The sequence below is a fragment of the Carcharhinus amblyrhynchos genome, chromosome 6 (assembly GCF_965287045.1).
Source record: "Carcharhinus amblyrhynchos chromosome 6, sCarAmb.v2.hapA, whole genome shotgun sequence".
In the NCBI taxonomy this organism is placed as follows: domain Eukaryota; kingdom Metazoa; phylum Chordata; class Chondrichthyes; order Carcharhiniformes; family Carcharhinidae; genus Carcharhinus; species Carcharhinus amblyrhynchos.
In genome coordinates this window covers 107,315,397-107,326,557 of record NC_137329.1, presented here as the reverse complement: position 1 = coordinate 107,326,557, position 11,161 = coordinate 107,315,397, and positions in this window count along the sequence as shown.

Here is an 11,161-nt window from a genome sequence, read left to right as displayed (position 1 = left end):
AGCCTCCAAAACAAGCAGCAACATCAGCTGATCGCAGCACCTGGCGAAACCTTTCAAAGGGCAATAATAATTCTCAAAGAGAGGAATGCTTATTAAACGCCAATATATTCATACTGGACGCACAATTCTCAGTGATCATTTAACATTATGTTGCAACTAGTTGTTAATGTTACTTTTTTTTCCGGTGGACCCCACATAATTGCAAAGGGTTTCACTTAATTGTGGCTTAAAAACGGAGGAGTTCGTCTCGGGAGGAAGAAGTGATGTAGGCTGTTATTGTAACAACGAAATGGTACACAGTCACCCAAATACATTACCACACACCTATCGTTTATCCCTCAATTGTCTTTTGTTAATACACAAGGTAACTTTTTTCTAATGGTTGTTGCATATCATAGAATCCCTACAGTGCAGGAGGAGGCCATTCGGCCCATCGAGTCTGCGCCGGCCACAATCTCACCCGGGCCCTATCCCTGCAATCCCATATATTTACTTTGCTAATTCCCCTGACCCTAATGGACAATTTTTAACAGCCAATCCATCTAACTCGCACATCTTTGGACTGTGGGAGGAAACCGAAGCACCCAGAAGAAATGCATACAGATACAGAGAGAATGTGCAAACTCCACACAGACAGTGACCCAAGCCAGGGATCGAACCTGGGTCATTCTTTCGGGTCGAACCAAGCAAACAAATTTAAATTACATTCGGACAAAGAAAAAGGGGGCAGCTCCCCAAAAGGAGGGGGAACGGCCCGAACAGAAACAAAAAGTACAAAGGAAACTTAAAACAAGTCAAATCAAAATGTGATTGTCGGGGTCTATAACGCACCTCAGCCCCTGCGGTGCCCAACGGGCACGGAAGGTCGAACCTGGGTCCCTGGCGCTGTAAAGCAGCAGTGCTAACTACTGCGCCATCAGGGTTGTTTCAATGAGAGGTAGAAGGGGATAAGGATAATGATCATCAGAAAGATATGTACAGATGGGGGAAGTCATTGACCCTAACTTTCCCACTGAATCCAGCGAGGGAAAATTCATCAGAAAAAAAATGTAGTAATCTGTTGGGCCCCACTGATTCCCCCGTGCCCATCACTTACAAGTAAAATATTGATAAGGAGTTGGAACAGGGGAATTCACAATGCTGAGTGGCCACACCCCTTGGCACAGAGGGACTTCTAGCATCTCGGAGATTGGTGTAAAAACGGAAAATGTTGGAATCACTCAGCAGGAGAAGCAAAGTCTGTGGAGACGTGTCAAACCAATGACCTTTCATCAGAACTGAAGATTCGTATATTTCCCATGTATGAGACATACAGAGCAACAGACCATGCCAGAGACACAACTTGAAGAATCTTCCTTGAGCCAACTAGACTATCTATTATCAGCACTTTCAGAGTTGCATCCATTAGTAGACTTTTAGGAGTAGGTATTGGTCTGTTCCCTAGGGATGTGAATGAAGTGCATTTTGGCAATTCTAAAATATTCATTTATTTCTTAATTATTAGTCACAAATAGGCTTACATTCACTCTATAATGAAGTTACTGTGAAAATCCCCTCGTTGCCACCGTCCGATGCTTGTTCAGGTACACTGAGGGAAAATTTAACACGGTCAATGCACCCTAACCTGTACATCTTTGGACTGTGGGAGGCAACCGGAGCACCCAGAAGAAATCCACAGACATGGGAGAATGTGCAAACTCCACACAGACAGCAGCCCAAGCCCGGAATGCTATGAAGTAGCCGTGCTAACCACTGTGAGAGACAAGAAAAATATTTCATTAAGAGAGAGTTCCATCCTCAGAAAAAAAAGAATACTCAAGCGGCAGCATGTTTCAGAGCAGCATGGTGGCACAGTGGTTAGCATTGCTGCCTCACAGCTCTAGGGACTTAGGTTCAAGTCTGGCTTTGGGTGACTGTTTGTGTGGAATTAGCACATTCTCCCCATGTCTGCATGGGTTTCCTCCAACAGTCCAAAGATATGCAGGTTAGATGGATTGGGCATGCTAAATTGTCCCTTAGTATCCCAAATGTGTAGGGTTAGCAGGATTAGACATAGTAAATGTGTGGGTTACAGAGAATAGGACAGGAAAGAGGGCCTGGGTAAGATAATTTGTCAGAGAATTGGTGCAAACCCAGTGAGCCAAATGGCCTCTTCTGCATTTTAGAGATTCTATGATTCTAAGGAAATTTGAATTTTGAATAATGTGCCTGCAAAAAGTGCTGCAATGCATTAGAAAAGGGGTGACCTTGTTAGAAACATAGCTTTACAAGACAGAAAAAAGTCAGTTGGCTCATTACATCTGAACTGGTTCTTTTCTGAAACAATCAAAAACTAATCCCACTGACTGCACCCTGGATACTCATCTGCCTCAAATATTTATTCACTTCATCCTTAAAATCTGCAACAGTCTCCAATTCAACCGCCCTCTGAGACATAGCACTCCATACCCCAATAAAGTTCTGGATGAATACAGTTATCTTGACCTTGCTGTCAGTAACAATCTCACATTGTTAATCCCGCATTGATGACGCACCAGCCAGAGTAAATAACCCATTCTTACTCACCCGATCAGAATTCCTGAAAGTAAAAACCACAAAGATCTCTGCTAACCTTCTCTGCTACAAGTTATCCCAAGTCTTTCATTATAACTATAGCTTTCCACCTCTAACATCATTGCAGTAAACCTATGTTGTAAATTCTCTGTTATTTTAATGCACATTCCAAAACTGCACTGAACAGTACTCTAACTGTGGCAAAACCATTGTTTTCTACTAAATTCCTCTTTCCTATCATACTCCATACCCCTTATTTATAAAACTGAACTTGATTTTGGTTCTGTAAATGCCCACTATCACACTTGTACATGAATCACGAAAACTGTGTTCATCAATACCCTTCAGGATTTTGTATTGAATGCATATGACCATCCTACTATGCTGACTTTGATGGACTGCTCATTGGCATCCCAAAAAAAGAAAGGATCATCCTTATGGAGAGCTTTACTCCTTATGAAGTGACTTCAATGTCTGGAGAGGAACCACTGGGACAAATGGGGTGAGAAAAGTCAATACAAATGCTGTCTTCCTGCTGATAAAATGTCCTTCATTGTAACGAACACCCTCTTCCACTAAGGGACAACACAAAACTACATGGAGGCATCTTAGATCAAAACACTGGCAGCTTGTGGATTATGTAATTGTTTGAGTCAAAGATTTAAGTGATATCTGTATCACTAAGTGAGGGACTGATACCTTGCTGGACAAATCATTGATCTGTTTGATTGGTGCTGAGCATAACCAAACACCAAGGCAGTGCAGAACCAAAAGTCCAAGAGGAAAAAAAATCAATGTCTCAGCCCTATAGCAGTCTACCCAAAGAGAGGAATTTCAAGTGCAGCTAACAACCAATCTCTGCACACATCCAACTCAACTTCAGAGCAGTGGGAACAAATAAAGACAGTTGTACTCAACCCCTGTGCCCAAAACATTGGGTTTCAGCATTGTCATCACCAGGACCGGTGTGACAAAAACAATCCTGACATTTGTGACGTCCTTGAACAAAAATGAGTAACCTTCATTGCCTGGCAGCAAAGAAGCCAAGGTCACAATTCAAAAGGGAATATTCTGACAGCTCAAGGCTGACACCCAAGGACAAATCCAGAAGATCATATGATGGGAAGAGAGAGCCCAAGAGATCAGCGGATGAGCTGGTGGCACAGATCGACACAAATGGATACGATCTGGTGGCCATTACAGAGACGTGGCTGCAAGGTGACAGGGACTGGGAGATGAATGTACAGGGCTATCAAGTGTTAGGAAGGATAGGCAGGAGGAAAGAGGGGGTGGCGTAGCTCTGCTGATTAAGGATAGTATCAAGGTGGTAGCAAGGGATGATATCGGAGCCAAAGAGCAGAACGTGGAATCGTTGTGGGTGGAGATTAGGAACAGCAAAGGGAGGAAGACGCTGGTGGGTGTCGTCTATAGGCCCCCGAATAATGATCTGGAGGTGGGGCGGGCTGTTAACACGCAAATAAGTGCGGCGTGCAGGAATGGGACGGCAGTAGTTATGGGAGATTTCAATCTGCATATTGATTGGTCGACCCATGTTGGACGAGGTGGGCTCGAGGACGAGTTCTTGGAATGCTGCCGGGATAATTTCCTTGAACAGTGTGTGTTGGAGCCGACGAGGGAGTGAGCTATCTTGGATCTGGTGCTATGTAATGAGGCGGGTAGAATTAGGGACCTTGCGGTGAAGGATCCTCTTGGAGAGAGTGATCATTGTATGGTGGAGTTTCTGGTGCAGATGGAGGAGGAGAAAGTGGGTTCCCGGACACGCGTCCTTTGTTTGAATAGAGGGGAGTATGGTAGGATGAGAGAAGAATTGGCAAATGTGGACTGGGGGAGTGCGTTGGAAGGTAGGTCTGCTGAGGAGCAGTGGAGGATCTTTAAGGAGATCTTTCTTGGTGCTCAGCAGAAATTTATTCCGATGGTTAAAAAGGACAGTAGGAAGAGAGGTAATAAGCCGTGGATAACGAAGGAGGTGAAGGAAAGTGTTAAATTAAAAGCGGAGGAATTTAGAGTAGCTAAGAGCAGTGGGCGAGAAGAGGATTGGGAAAGGTTTAAATGTCAACAAAGATTGACAAAGAAGTTGATAAAGGAGGGTAGGAGAAGCTATGAGGCTGGGCTAGCACTTAATATAAAAAAGGATAGCAAGAGTTTTTATAAATATATAAAAAGGGAGAGGCTGGCTAGGGTGAACGTTGGTCCTTTAGAGGATGAGAAAGGGGAGCTAGTGGTAGGGGATGGGGATATGGCTAAGGTCTTGAATAACTTTTTTGTTTCTGTCTTCACGGAGGAGGACGTGAATAATTTGCCGGGTGTTAGCGATGGAAAGGTGGTAGGAATGGAGGGTCTTAATGACATTACTGTTACTAGAGAGGTGGTGCTCGACAGACTGGAGGGGCTGATTGTGGACAAGTCCCCAGGACCGGATGGAATGCATCCGAGGGTTCTGAAAGAAATGGCGGAGGTTATAGTGGATGCCTTGGTGGTTATTTTCCAGACGTCGCTGGATTCCGGGGAAGTGCCGGAAGATTGGAAAACGGCTAATGTTACGCCGTTGTTTAAGAAGGGTGCCAGGCAAAAGGCGGGGAATTATAGGCCGGTTAGTTTAACGTCTGTGGTAGGTAAAATGTTAGAATCCGTCATTAAGGAGGAAATTGCGAGGCATCTTGAAGGGAATTGCTTGATAGGGCGGACGCAACACGGTTTCATTAAAGGGAAGTCGTGTCTGACAAATTTACTGGAGTTCTATGAGGATGTGTCTAGGGCAGTGGATAGAGGAGAGCCGGTGGATGTGGTCTTTCTGGATTTTCAGAAGGCGTTTGACAAGGTACCTCACAAGAGGTTATTGCAGAAGGTCAGGGGACATGGAGTTGGGGGTAGGGTGTTAGCGTGGATAGAGGATTGGTTGTCAAATAGGAGGCAGAGAGTGGGGGTCAATGGGTGCTATTCGGATTGGCGGTTGGTGACTAGTGGGGTGCCCCAGGGGTCGGTGCTGGGGCCTCAGCTATTTACCATTTATATAGATGATCTGGAGGAGGAAACCGAGTGCAGGGTGTCGAAATTTGCTGATGACACCAAGATTGGGGGAAAGGCAAATTGTGCGGAGGGTGTGGAGAGTCTGCAGAAGGATCTAGATAGGCTGGGCGAATGGGCCAGGAAATGGCAAATGGAATTTAATGTTGGCAAGTGTGAGGTGGTCCACTTTGGTAGGAAGAATGGTAGGAAGGACTATTACTTACGTGGCGAAAATCTGCAGCAGGCGACGGTGCAGAGGGACCTCGGGGTCCTTGTGCATGAGTCGCAAAAACCCAGCGTGCAGGTGCAGCAGGTGGTCAGGAAGGCGAATGGGATGCTGGCCTTCATAGCGAGGGGGATTGAATATAAAAGTAGGGAGGTCTTGCTGCAGCTGTATAGGGCATTGGTGAGGCTGCAGCTGGAGTACTGTGTGCAGTTTTGGGCGCCGCACCTGCGCAAGGATATTTTGGCCCTGGAGGGAGTGCAGAGGAGGTTTACTAGGCTGATACCGGAGTTGAGGGGATTGAGCTATGAGGAGAGGCTGAATAAACTAGGCTTGTACTCGTTAGAGTTTAGAAGAATGAGGGGAGATCTCATTGAGACGTATAAGATGATGAATGGGATGGATAGGATAGAGGTGGAGAGACTCTTCCCGCTCAAAAAAGACAGTAGGACTAGGGGGCACAGCCTCAAGATAAAGGGGAGGCGGTTTAGAACGGAGTTGAGGAGGAACTTCTTCACTCAAAGGGTGGTGAATCTCTGGAATTCTCTGCCCGTTGAAGTGGTGGAGGCTGCCTCGCTAAATATTTTTAAGAAGCGGGTTGATGGGTTCTTGATAAGAGAGGGGATTAAGGGTTATGGTGAGAGGGCGGGAAAGTGGAACTGAGCCACAACTGATCAGCCATGATCTTATTGAATGGCGGGGCAGGCTCGAAGGGCTAGATGGCCTACTCCTGCTCCTATTTCTTATGTTCTTATGTTCTTAATATCCTGACCATCATGACGTGTAAAGCATTTAATTGAAGCCACCAGGGCCATCAGTAAACCAAGGTCCATTGGGCAAAATTCCTTTCCTCACAGGATTGTGTCTCTCTTTTTAAAGATGATAATGCCATTCATCAACACTGGAAAAACATTCAGATCAACTCCTCAACCATGAATCCACAGTGGCAGCTGATATTCTCCATGCTATCCCCTTGTAACCTGTGATAGAATCCATGAAACCACTATTGATGGAGGAGCTGCAACAAGCAATCAAATTGATTAAAAAAACACAAAACCTGCACCCCTGACGGTATTCCAGCTGATGTGATCAAAGCTGATGGACTTTTGCCCACTTCAACATTCCATGCACTCATTCTGCAGATTTGGGAAGAGAAAAAGCACCCCTTCCCAGCTCCTCATGCTCCCCACCCAACTTCAGGAATGTGTATTTGTAACTATCTTTGAGTAGGGAGATAAATTATGCTACGGAAACTATCAAGGTATTTTCCTTTTGTCCTTTGCAGGGACAAATCTAATACATGTTCATCTGAAACAAAAACAGAAAGTGCTGGAAAATTTCAGCAAGTCTGATAGCATCTGTGGAGAGAGAACAGAGCTAATGTTTGGAGTCTGGATGATTCTTTGTCACATCATCTATTTCCTGTGGTTGAAGAAACCCACATAGAAAAACAGTCTGGCTTTAGAGCTGCCAAAGGAACCTCTGACCTGGTCTTTGTAAAAAGTCTGACAACACCAGGTTTTAGTCCAACCTATTTATTTGATAATATACTCACAAGCTTTCGAGGGACAGCCTCTTCGTCAGGTGAATGGAGAGTTCTGGCCTCAGACAGAGCATATAAAGCACAGACAGTTTAGAGATTACTGATTAGAATGCGAATCTTTACACCTAACCTGCTGTTCAAGACCTGAAGTGGCTGATAATGTGAGTGGAAGGAGCACTGATCACAGGTTAAAGAGATGTGTATTGTCTCCAGACAGTACAGTAAGTGAGGTTTTGCAAACCCAGGCAAGTCACGGGGGTTACAGATAGTGCGACATGAACCCAAGATCCCTGTTGAGACCGTCCTCATGTGTGCGGAACTTGGCTATCAGTCTCTGTTCAGCGACTCTGCGCTGTCGTGTGTCATGAAGGCCGCCTTGGAGAATGCTTACCCGAAGGTCAGAGGCTGAATGCCCGTGACCACTGAAGTGTTCGCCAACAGGAAGGGAACAGTCACCAGGCAAGACTGTTCCTCCCATGTTTGTAGATCCTCACCTACCCTAAATACTAATCCATTAACCTGGGCCTTTCTGTACAGTCCCTGTCAACCTGGCCTACTTACTTTTCCTTGGGGCTCCATTACTAATCCTCTGCAAAGGCTATAGTACAGTGGCTCAGTCCCAGAGCACTTTGTAGTCAATATAGTATTGGTGCTGATGATACTGGAGAGCTGTTGTCCCCTTTTGGCTGGCAACACCCAGGAGCGGAATATTTGTCCCGGACTGTCTAAGACTTCCAGGAGGAAACATCTGGCAGGAGGAAGGGGAAGCAGGGGAGTGAGGGGAATGATTGGCTCAGTTGGTTTGATGGCTGGTGTCCTCTGGATCAGGTTAGTGCCAACTGCATGGGGCTCTGAGCCTGTTCAGCTGGGGTGAATTTTGGACCTGGCTCCTTGCCCTCTCCATGATGGAGTTTGCTGCTCTGTAGGTCTGATCTGCTTTAGACCATATGACATATGAGCAGAATTAGGCCACTCAGTCCATCGTGTCTGCTCCACCATTCAATCATGGCCGATATTTTTCTCATCCCCATTCTCCTGCCTTTTCCCCAGAATCCCTGATCCCCTTAATTATCAAGAACCTACCTTCAGGCAGAGAACTCAAGAAGAATTGCAATCTCAATAGTTACGAGTTTTCAATTAAATCAGTAGATGGCAACAGAGATCAAGTGTCCAGTCTCTAATAATAATTCGGTGGTTTTATATTTTTTAATAAATATAGTGTTATAGCCTTTCAAATACAAACACTAGGAATATGCCTGATTCCTGAGCAGCCATTGACTGGGTTGTATTCTTGTCTCTGAATCAGAAGTTTGTGTGTTTATGTGTCACTCTAGAGACTTGAGGAAATCATCTAGTTTACCATTTCAATGGAGCACTGAGGGAGGGATGCCATCTTTCAAATGAGATGTTAAACTGATGCCCTGATTGCTTTTTTAGGTCCTTCTCAATGCCTTTCCATGATATTATTTGAATTTGAGGGAGCCTTCCTAGAGGCCAAGCCATTATGTATCTCTCGATCAACATCAATAATGTAACAGATGAATCTCATTGCTGTTTGTGGGAATTTGCTGTGCACGCATTGACTGATGTGTGTCCCTACATTATAATATTATACAAAAATACTGTACTGACAATAAAGTGCTTTGGGACTGAGACCTTGAAAGGTGCAGAAAGTACAATTTTATTTTTCCTAAACAAAAATTACCTATGAGGCACCTTTTCATAAAATAGGAAAAGGAGTAGGCCATTCAGCCCATCGGGTCTGATCCGCCATTTAATGGGATCATGGCTGATCCGTGGCCTAACTCCATACACCTGCCTTTGGCCCATATCCATTAATATCTTTACTTAACAAAAACACACCTATTTCAGGTTTAAAGATAGTAACTGATCAGCTGCCATTTGTAGAAGAGAGTTCCAAATCTCTAACTGCCCTTTGTATATAGAAATGTTTCCTAACAAATCTCCTGAATGATCTGGCCCTATTTTTTTGGACCATGCCCACGGTTCTAGAATCTCCAAACAGTGCAAATAGTTTACAGTTACCTACCCTGCCTTTTCCTGTTAATATTTTGAAAATGTTAATCTGATCATCTGTTAACCTTCTAAATTCTAGAGAAAACAGATCTAATCTGTAGAATCTCTCCTCATAACTGAACCTCTGAAGTCCAGGTCTTATTCTTGTAAACATAACACTGCATTCCTTCCAAGGCCAATATATCCTTCCTAAGGCCCAGATCTGCTCACAATACTCTAAGTGGGATCTAACCAGGGTTTTGTATAGCTGCAGCATAACCTCTGTACCCTTATACTCCAGTCCTCTAGATATAAGGGCCAGCATTCCATTAGCCTTCTTGATTATTTTCTGCACCTAGTCGTGTAATTTTAAAGAACTATGCATTTGAACTCCCAAGTCTCTTTGGACATCTACTTCACACCATCTTAAAAGTACATTGATCTATTCTTTAGTCCAAAATGAATAACCACACACTGGCTTAGATTGAAATCCATCTGCCAGCTTTGCCCATTCACCTAGTCTACTAATACCCATTGTCATTTCTTTGCTGTCATCTACACTGTCCATAATGCTGCCTAACTTTGTGTCATCAGCAAATTTTATATATGACTTTCAATGCCATTATCCAAGTCATTAATAAATAATTGAACAATTGAGGCCCTAACACAGATCCTTGAGGGACACCTCCAGTTACATCCTGTCAATTTGAGTACCTATCCATTATCCCCACTTTCTGTCACCTACCACTCAACCAATTTCCCAGTACGATGAATATTATGACCATTTCTCCACATATTGCATTGGATTTCAACAACAACTTGTATTTATATAACATCTTTAATGTAATAAAGTATACCTAAGGCAGTTAACAGAATCAATATAAAGCAAAAATTGACTCCAAACTACAAAAGCGATGTTAGGGCAAATGGCCAATAGCTTGGTCAAAGAGATAGATCTTAAAAAATGTCTTAAAGAGCGGTAAAGAGACAGAAAATATTAAAGAGGGAATTCCATTGCTTAGAGCCATGGCAGCTGAAGGCATGGCCACAAATGGTGAAGCATTGAAAATTGGGGATACTCAAAATGTTAGAAAAGATGAGCTCAGATATCTCAGAGGGTTGTGGAGCTGGAGGAAATCACAGAGGTGGAAGCCTGAGGGATTTGAAAACATGGAGATTTTAAAATTGAGCTATTGATTAATTAGGAGCCAATGTAAGTCAATGTGCACAAGTATGATAGGTTGACAGGACTCTGTACCAGGAAGGACACGGGCAGCAAAGTCTTGGATGACCTCCAGTTTATGGGAGGACAGAATGTGGAATGTGGTTTAGAGTGTTTTGGAATAGGCAAGTCTGAATGTAACAAAAGTAGATGAGCTGAAGCAGGACAGAGTTGGACAGTTTAGAAGATGGAAACAGACAGTCTTTGTGCTGGTGTCAGAAGCTCATATATCAAGGCTGAGAGATTTTTTAAAATTCATTCACAGGACATGGATGTCACTGCTAGGTAATCATTTATTGCTGCTTCCTAACTGCTCCTGAGAAGATGGTGATGAGCCACTTTCTTGACACCCGAAGTGCCATTAGGCATTCCTTTTCGACTTTGTAGCAGTTTTTGATACAACTGAGTCCATGCTAGGTTATTTAAATGCTACTGTGGATCACGTTAGACCAGAAATTACATAGCTATCTTTTTAAATTCCAGATTTATTAATTTAAATTCTGCCAGCCGCCATTTGAATCCACGTCCCCCGATCAATAGCCTCTGTATGACTATTTGCTGATATGAAGAGATACAT